Raw genomic sequence first — 9,608 nt, 5'->3', positions numbered from 1 at the left:
AAAGTCAGTGCTCTTGATGATACTGCTAAATGACCCTGAAAGCATCTAAACTTGTCTGATCTCAGAAGTCAGGAAGGGTCACCCCTGGTTAGTACCTGGATGGGAGACCGCCTGGGAATATCAGGTGCTGTTTTTTGTTTTGCTTTAGGTAAATGAGTATAACTCGTCCCACCTTCTATGGCTAGCACTGAAGTAGAATGAAAAAAGCTAAGAGCCCCAAAGTCTGTGCTCTCCATGCCTATGGTTATACCACCCTGAAAGCACCTGATCTTGTCTGATCCCAGAAGTTAAGCAAGGTCTTGCCTAGCTAGTACCTGGATGGGAGACCGCCTGGGAATACCAGGTGCAGTAAGCTTTATATTTTTGTTGTATTTTTTTTTTTTAGGTGAATGAGGGTGGCTTCTCTCACTCACTATGGCCAGCACCGAAGAAGAATGAAAAAAGCTAAGAGCCCCATAGTCAGTGCTCTTAAAGCCTGTGGCCATACCACTCGGAAAGCACCTGATCTCGTCTGATCTCAGAAGTTATGCAGCGTCTTGCCTGGCTAGTAACTGGCTGGAAAACTGCCTGAGAATACCAGCTGCTCTAGGCTATTTTGTTTTTTTTTGTTTTGCTCTAGGTGAATGAGGGTGGATTGTCTTGGGTTCTATGGCCAGCACTGAAGTAGAATGAAAAAAGCTAAGAGCCCCAAAGTCAGTGCTTTTCATGTCTATGGCCATACCACCCTGAAAGCAACTGATCTCAGAAGTTAAGCAGGGTCGGGCCTGGTTAGTACCTGGATAGGAGACTGTAGGAGAGTAAGATCTGCTTCTTATGGTTACCCCTACTTTTTGTTGATGTTTCACTGTTTTTAGACTTTAGTCTGGCTGGGACCCTGCTATTCAGGGCCCCAGCCTAGCTGCTTCCTCTCTAAATGGATTCCATGTACTTTAGGTACACTCCAGATTGGATTCTAGGGTACCCTTATAAGACCCTAGTATATGGTAAACTATGTACCCAGGGCATAGGTACCCCAGAGGCCTACCAGGGGCTGCAGCATGTATTATGCCACCCCTGGGAACCCATTAAAAATTACAAAACAGGTCTGCTACAACAGCCTGTGTAAGGTGGTGTATGCAGCCCTTACTCAGATATAGGTTCCCTATATCTATCCATATCACTGCACATATAAACCAGTCAGACACCCCTATGGCAGGCCTTATCAATCCTGAAGGCATGGTGCTGAGTTTTATGTGAGAGGGTGCCCATGCATGAGCAGAGCCCCTCTGCAGCCTTCTGAACCTTTATTCCGGGGTTGTTTGTGATGCAGCCAAACCATATACTCTTAAGTGCATAATAACCTCGCTGTAAATGCTAACTTTTGAATGGCTGCATGGAAACATGTCGTGTTTGGTGTCAAACACCTTGGAATCATACCTCCTCGCCAGTAACTGGCGGGGGAGTTATGATCCCACCCTATTAGAGGGAGAACCATGACTTCACCGGTACACCCGGTACCAGCTTCACAGACCCTGGTATCACAAAATGGATGCTGCCAGCCACAGAAATGAGTCTGCCCTCCTGCTGCTGGACGAAACTCCGGCAGGGGAGGCCTGGCCAATAGGTTTCCTGTTACAGGGAGGTGTAACTACCTCCCAGACAGGCTTTAGTTTATTGGGGGTGGGTGGGTGCACTCCAAGAGTGCTTTGATGTCTGCACTGGGGGCACATTTGGTGTCCCTGTGCATAGTCCAGCTCAAACCGGTTGCAGGGGCACTCAGCCCCTGCTCTGGCGCGAAACTGGACAAAGGATATGGGTGTAGCCACCCCTCTGTCCTGACCCTCCCATAGGTGGGTCCCCAGAGTTTGTCCCACCCTTTCCTTGGGTATAAAGTAGGAACCCCTGACTACAGGACTTTAGATTTACCTGGACGAAACTCTGCTACAGAATCCCAGAACTTCTACTATCTACACCACGTTGGATGACCGAAGAATCTTCCTTGGAGTAAAGGAGTGTAACGCCCTGAACGTCTCAGGATCGTTTAACAGACACGACAATGAGGACGCAACCACTTGTGAAGGGTTAGTTCTTTTAATGAAGGCAAATAACATACAAAGAACAAACAAAAGTTATAGTCACTGGAATCCTCCAGGCTAAGTACGTTACCAGCCCACAGCACGGATGGTCCTAACCGTCCTCTGCATATACGCCGATCCCGGCGTATGCCAACAGAGGGCAGAAATGAAATGGCCGACAATGCCAATCGGTAGGCTGTGAGGGGCACGAAGAGTGTTGGGGAGAATCGAGGAGTCAGGGAAACACCCAGCCGGGGTCTCTACCTGAAGGGAGCAGCCGCTCAACCTCTTCCTCAGACTGCACCGGGACGCGGAGTCACCTCCTGGTGATGCGTCACCGATACCCCAATCACAAGCAAGACGACTGAACCGAGAGCAGCCGCTCGATCGATCCTGTGGACTTCCGAGTCTGTAACGCGGCAAACACCTCCTGGTGTGCGTTACAGCTGGCAGTCCCTGTGTCTCTGGTCGGGCTGGGAGTTACGACTCCAACCAGCAAAAGCGCCACTGCGCTTGGACTCAGCCGAGTCAAAAAGCGAAGCTCAATGGTTGACCGGTAGAGCTTCCGGGTCCTTCACAGGTGACGATGGGGCAAGACACGGCCCAGGGAGTAACGACTCGACCTACCTCCGTTCTTGCCTTACTGGAGCACCACTCCGGAACACTGCTCTTCACGAAGCAGGTACGTCGGTGTAAACACAATATCCGACAGCCTTGTACCTCCCGGTTCCTCCCTTTATAGGGCGTGTTTTCCCTTGAGTTATGTAACCGCTCTCCTGTTTACATAAGGGCGTGTTTCCCTTGAGTTATGTAACAGCTCTCCTGTTTACATAACCTCTCAACCGCTAAGCGTCCTGGGAGATGTAGTCCGTTTTCGCTGGTTACCGTTTTCCTCCCCTCGTATGACAGGAATTCTTGACAGTACATCCTCCCTCTCAGCGGCTCCCCACGGGTCCAGCGCTGGCAGGAAAACGCCGATGGAACAAGGAGACCAAGCGCGGAGCATGAACCCCTTCAGCCGGTTCCCATGAATGCTCCTCCGGGCCATAGCCTTTCCACGCAACCAGGTACCACAGCTCCCCCCTGCGCCATTTGGACGCCCGTATGCCCGACACTTCATACTCCACCTCCGACTCCACGCATACCGGCCTAGGTGTCCCAGACGGCTTGGAGGGTGCTGGTTTGAGCAATGATACATGAAAGACAGGGTGTATCCGCAATGACTGGGGCAAGCACACCTTCACGTTCACGGGACCCATACACTTGGTAATTCGATAGGGGCCCATGTACTTGGGATGGAACACACTGTTCTTTCGAAACCTCATGTTTCTTGTGGATATCCAGACGTAGTCTCCAGTGCGGTACAGTGGCCCGGGCCTTCTCTTCCTATCTGCCGCAGCCTTGTATCTTCTCTTGGCCTCTATTAGGACAGCCCTTGAGCGCATCAACGTGTCTTTTATGTGTGCCACCCTGTCCGCTGTGGCGGGAATCCTGTCCTCTCTGAACGGATGTAGAAATGGCAAGAACCTGGGATGTTGGCCATAGTTGCTATAGAACGGAGATGACTGTGTGGAGTGGCGTTGTTATAGGCTATCTCTGCAACCCATAGCAAGTCGACCCATTCTTCCCTGCCCTGGTCCACAAAACATCGCAGATACTGTTTGAGCGTTTGGTTCAGGCGCTCGGTTTGGCCGTCCGTTTGAGGGTGGTAGCTGGTGGACAGGGCGGTCTTAACATGCAGCGCAGTGCACCAAGTCTTCCAGAATTGCGCAGTAAACTGCGACCCCCGGTCCGACACGATCACCCCAGGTAATCCATGCAGTCGTACCACATTCTTTAGGAGTAGTGACGCCAATTCCCCGGCCGTAGGGACTCTCTTGCAGGGGATGAAGTGCCCCATTTTCGTCAAGTAATCCACCACCACCAGTATTGCCGTCATCCCCTGGTCTACCGGTAGGCCCACCACGAAGTCCAGTGATATGCTATCCCATGGTCTATCCGGGGTCGGAAGTGGATGTAAGAGCCCTTGGGTTCGGCCATGGTCGGCCTTCATGGTAGCACACGTAGGACACTCCTGTCCCCACCTCCTGACATCCGCTCTCATGGTTGGCCACCAGAAATGCCGTCCCATGCTAGCCACCGTTTTTTCAAAGCCCAAATGACCTGCGCATGGAGAGTCATGGCACCAGATGAATGCTTGTTTCCTTAGCCTAGGCGTGGGTATCAATAGGCACCTGCCCTTCAGGGGTATCCCGTCCTTCAGCTGCCATTCTCTGTGACTGAGGAGCCACCTCCGCCATGCGAATGACCTGATCCCTCTCTTTATTCCCCTCAGGAAAGTATCCGGTTGGATAACCCCCAATACCATCCTCGGGGAAATGATGGAACGCTCGGTCGCAGGCAATGGTTCCTTAACTGCAGATTGACGGGACAGGGCGTCCGCCTTCCGGTTTTCCGTCCCCGGCCGATATGTGATGCGGAAGTTGAACCCCGCAAAGAAGATCATCCACCGCAGCTGCCTGGGAGAAAGGTGTCTAGTGGCCGTCATGAACTGTAGGTTCCGATGGTCCGTGTACACCGATACCACATGTCTTGCCCCCATCAACCAATGCCTCCATTCGGTGAAGGCGTCCTTGATTGCGAGAAGCTCCTTCTCCGCAATATGGTAGTTGCGTTCGGCGTCGTTGAGTTTGCGGGACATGTACGCAACGGGATGAAGCACCCCTGTGTCGTGGTTGCGTTGGGACAAGATAGCCCCCAGCGCCACATCCGACGCGTCCGCTTCCACCACGTAGGGGAGATCCGGATCGGGGTGAGCCAACACCGGCGCCTTACCAAAGGCGCTTTTCAGGGCCTCAAAGGCTTTGTTCGCTTCAGGGGACCAGACAAACTCCTTGGACTTCCTCAGTAGCTGTGTGATTGGGGCCACCACTCCTGAAAATCCATCTATAAACCGCCTGTAAAAGTTGGCGAAGCCAATGAAACTTTGGACGTCCTTCACGCTTTGGGGCACCGGCCATTCTTTCACCGCCTTGATCTTTCGTTCTGCCATCTCCTGTCCCTCTGGACTCAGCATCACTCCGAGGAATTCCACGGATGTGACGTGGAAGTCACACTTGCTGAGTTTACAAAACAGCATGTTTTCCCTCAGATTTTGGAGCACAGCTTTGACGTGGTGTACGTGCTCCTCCACACTGGACGAATAGATGAGGATGTCGTCGATATATACGACCACGTAGATATCCAACTCCTCTCTGAATACCTCATTCAAAAAGTACTGAAAGGCTGCCGGGGCGTTGCACAGACCGAACGGCATGACGAGGTACTCAAAAAGGCCGAACCTGGTCTTAAAGGCGGTCTTCCACTCGTCTCCGTCCCTCATGCGCACCAGATGGTAGGCCCCTTTCAAATCCAACTTGGTGTAGATACGAGCTTTCTTGACCTGTTCCAGAAGTACACTGATGAGAGGCAAGGGGTACCGATTTTTTATGGTTATCGCATTCAATGCCCTAAAGTCCACACAGGCTCTCAGCTCCCCATTAGCCTTCGGGATGAAGAAGAGTGGCGAGGCGGCCGGAGACTTGGACGGGCGGATGAATCCTAGCTTGAGGAGTTTATCCAGGTACCCCCGGAGATGCACGTTTTCAGGCTCCGTCAGGGCATACAGCCTGCCGCTGGGAACGCTGGCCCCTGGCACCAGGTCGATCTGGCAGTCAAACTGTCTATGTGGTGGTAGCACTTCCGCCTTCACCTCATCAAATACATCCTCAAAACTGTGATAAGCCTGGGGGAGAGCCACATCTTTTTCTGCCGCTGTAGCCACCGTCTGACTCCCGCTCTCATCTGCGTCAAGGGATTCCGTTCTTATTCCACAATGCAGGATGCAATACGGTGACGTCATTTCGATGCGATGTGTTGGCCAATCCACAAAGGGGTTGTGTTTCTGTAGCCACGGCAATCCCAATATGACGCCATATTGGGGCGCTCGGATGATGTTAAAATCGATTTGTTCCAAATGGTTCCTCCCATATCTCATCGGAAGGACCCCCGTGTGCTGTCCGATGGGCCCCGTCACCAATCGCCTTCCGTCTACCGCATAGACGTCTTCGGGTACTGCTTTGGGAAGAAGCACTAGCCCTAGCCTGCATGCCTCGTTGTGGTCCATAAACATGCCAGTGGCCCCTGAATCCACCATGGCCACAACGGGTATCCACTGGTCATGCACTCCCACGTGCACCGTGATAAACAGGTGTCGTTGTCCCTTAGTGACCGAGTTGGAAAGTGAAGGGATGGATGAGTGACTCCGAGATGCCCCTTCTCTGGTCTTGGAGTCCTCTAGTTTTCCGCCGGTATGTCCACCACGGCTGTTACCGACCGGTTGGCCCGATAACGTGACGTCTTCGGTTTGGCAGGGCATTCACGTACGTAGTGGCCTTTTTTGCCACAATATAGGCACAATCCTTGTTTACGGCGTGACTCTTTCTCCGTGGCTGTGAGGCTCGCTCGTATTGCGCCGATGTCCATGGGTTCTCCCTTGGATGCGGTGGAAGTTTCAGGACTTCCCACCGTCACATAGGATGGAAGGGATTTTCCTTTTCTCCCATGATCCCCCTTTCTTTCACTTAGCCTATGTTCCAGCCGTAATACCAGGTTGATAAGGCCCTCACATGTCTTGGGTTGAGGGTCAATATGAGCCACGGCGTCCTTGAGCTCATCGCACAGCCCTTGATGGAAGAGCGCCGTCTGTTTAGCAACAGGCCACTTGGTTTCCGCAACCAGCCTTCGGAACGCGTTGAGATACTGCACCAGGTCGTTGGATCCCTGTCTCAACTCAAGCATTTCACGGTCCGCCGTGTACGAGTCAGCCCTTCTGTCGAATACCTTCAGGAATTCCTCGCGAAAAGCACCCCAATCACATAAGAGGGGGTCGTCCCTGCTCACCAGAGGTACGGCCCATTGTGCCGCGTTTCCAGCCAAATAGGATATAAGGAAAGCCACACGAGCCTGACTCGTGGGGAACGCCTTTGGTTTGCACGATAAATGTAGCGCCACTTGTGTGAGGAATACCTGCACTGTGTTAGGATCCCCACTGTACCTCTCTGGTGTTGCCAAGGGGATGGCTACCGGCATTTCCACTACTACCGCAGGGGTCTGGTTCGTGAGGGAGGTGCTGGGCGTGAGCGGGTCCAATTGGATAGCATCCAGTCTGGCTTTTACATCGGCTGTTTCTTGCCTAGAGGCAGCCACTTCAACTTGCATGGCCGCTAAAGCAGCCAGCACATCATCAAGTGTTGCCATGTCTGTTATCGACCGGGAGACAGTTAGTGTTATTAAGGTCGGATATTTTGTAACGCCCTGAACGTCTCAGGATCGTTTAACAGACACGACAATGAGGACGCAACCACTTGTGAAGGGTTAGTTCTTTTAATGAAGGCAAATAACATACAAAGAACAAACAAAAGTTATAGTCACTGGAATCCTCCAGGCTAAGTACGTTACCAGCCCACAGCACGGATGGTCCTAACCGTCCTCTGCATATACGCCGATCCCGGCGTATGCCAACAGAGGGCAGAAATGAAATGGCCGACAATGCCAATCGGTAGGCTGTGAGGGGCACGAAGAGTGTTGGGGAGAATCGAGGAGTCAGGGAAACACCCAGCCGGGGTCTCTACCTGAAGGGAGCAGCCGCTCAACCTCTTCCTCAGACTGCACCGGGACGCGGAGTCACCTCCTGGTGATGCGTCACCGATACCCCAATCACAAGCAAGACGACTGAACCGAGAGCAGCCGCTCGATCGATCCTGTGGACTTCCGAGTCTGTAACGCTGCAAACACCTCCTGGTGTGCGTTACAGCTGGCAGTCCCTGTGTCTCTGGTCGGGCTGGGAGTTACGACTCCAACCAGCAAAAGCGCCACTGCGCTTGGACTCAGCCGAGTCAAAAAGCGAAGCTCAATGGTTGACCGGTAGAGCTTCCGGGTCCTTCACAGGTGACGATGGGGCAAGACACGGCCCAGGGAGTAACGACTCGACCTACCTCCGTTCTTGCCTTACTGGAGCACCACTCCGGAACACTGCTCTTCACGAAGCAGGTACGTCGGTGTAAACACAATATCCGACAGCCTTGTACCTCCCGGTTCCTCCCTTTATAGGGCGTGGTTTTCCTTGAGTTATGTAACCGCTCTCCTGTTTACATAAGGGCGTGTTTCCCTTGAGTTATGTAACAGCTCTCCTGTTTACATAACCTCTCAACCGCTAAGCGTCCTGGGAGATGTAGTCCGTTTTCGCTGGTTACCGTTTTCCTCCCCTCGTATGACAGGAATTCTTGACAAGGAGTTACTCCCCTGCAAGGCAGGCACCAAAGACGCATCTCTCCGGTTTGCATCTACGCAACTCCTGAAGGACTCCGAAGACTTTGCAACACAGCAGGTGGGTTTCCAAGCTTCCCCAAATGCCGGTCCCTGCTCTCAGCAACTCTGGGATCCAAAGCCCTCGTAGGGACCGTGCAACTCGAACCCCTGGACACTGTGCACATTTGCAGCAGCATATGCTTCTTTGTGATCCCTGAGGCTCTGCTTTGGGCTACTTGTAGACAAGACCCCGAGCAGTGATTCCACCGAAGGTTGCTGGCCTACACTTCTTGAGTGACCCGTGGTCTGGTATCTAGTGATTCCACTCGAGGTCCCTTCACGATCCCTTGTCCGTCGACTTGTGGGTCCCTGAGAAGGGTACTTTGACTTTCAAAGGGCTTACCTAGTTGCTCCAGACGTGCCTTGACTCTCCATGGCTTGGGGAGTCCACAGAACCTTGCTGGTCCACAGCGAAGCCGTTTTACTCTCACCACGTGGGTTGCCGTTGCCAAGGCTTGTTGGTCTCCAATCCGGACACCGACCCCCCAGCACTCGACATCCTTCGTGGGACAGCTCACCTGCAGACTGTGGTTGTCGTCAATGCCTCCTGGTCTCCGTAGCAGTGGAGTCAATCTTTACCTCATCGCACCTGAAACACCCGACATCGGTGGGCATTCGTCTATCATGCCCCTGGTCACTGGCAAGTGACCCAGACTCTGTCACCTCTGCTTTAAGGTTCTGTACATCATCAATCCAGATTTGGATCACACTGGTCACTTTTCCTTTCCATGGCAGCAGCACTTTACAGCAACTCTCCATTGACGACATCGAAGATTCCCGACACCATTTGACACCTATGCACCAGGCTTCCCTAAGTTAGGTAACACAAGTACTCTGGTACTCCCATGGTGCTGCCCTTAGAACCTTCTAAGTCAAGTAGGGTTTGCTCCAAGTCCTCTCCTAAGTGTCCTTAAACTCTAAATATCCAACCGTGACTTTCCCATAGTATTGTACGGTCTTCGCGGCTGTGTTCTCACACTGCACGCATCCCCTGTGGGTCCCCCGTGTCACTACCTTGGGTGCTTCCTTGGGGTCCCAACGATTCTATGTGCTCTAGGCACTGTGTCTAGTGAAGTTGTGGTTCTTATACTACTTTCTAAATATATGGTTTGGTCTCCCCCTGGGGCCCATTGTATATTGTGCTAT

At 52.6% G+C, this 9,608-nt stretch overlaps 1 pseudogene; it reads left to right on the top strand.

Moving 5' to 3' along the window:
- The first annotated feature begins 236 nt into the window (after positions 1–236).
- On the top strand, positions 237–355 carry LOC146811867 (5S ribosomal RNA; annotated as a pseudogene).
- Positions 356–9,608: the final 9,253 nt, after the last annotated feature.

The sequence above is a fragment of the Triturus cristatus genome, chromosome 7, assembly GCF_964204655.1.
Source record: "Triturus cristatus chromosome 7, aTriCri1.1, whole genome shotgun sequence".
Classification (NCBI taxonomy): domain Eukaryota; kingdom Metazoa; phylum Chordata; class Amphibia; order Caudata; family Salamandridae; genus Triturus; species Triturus cristatus.
Note: the sequence above shows the minus strand (reverse complement) of the source record. Positions and strands in the feature narration are given on the sequence as shown.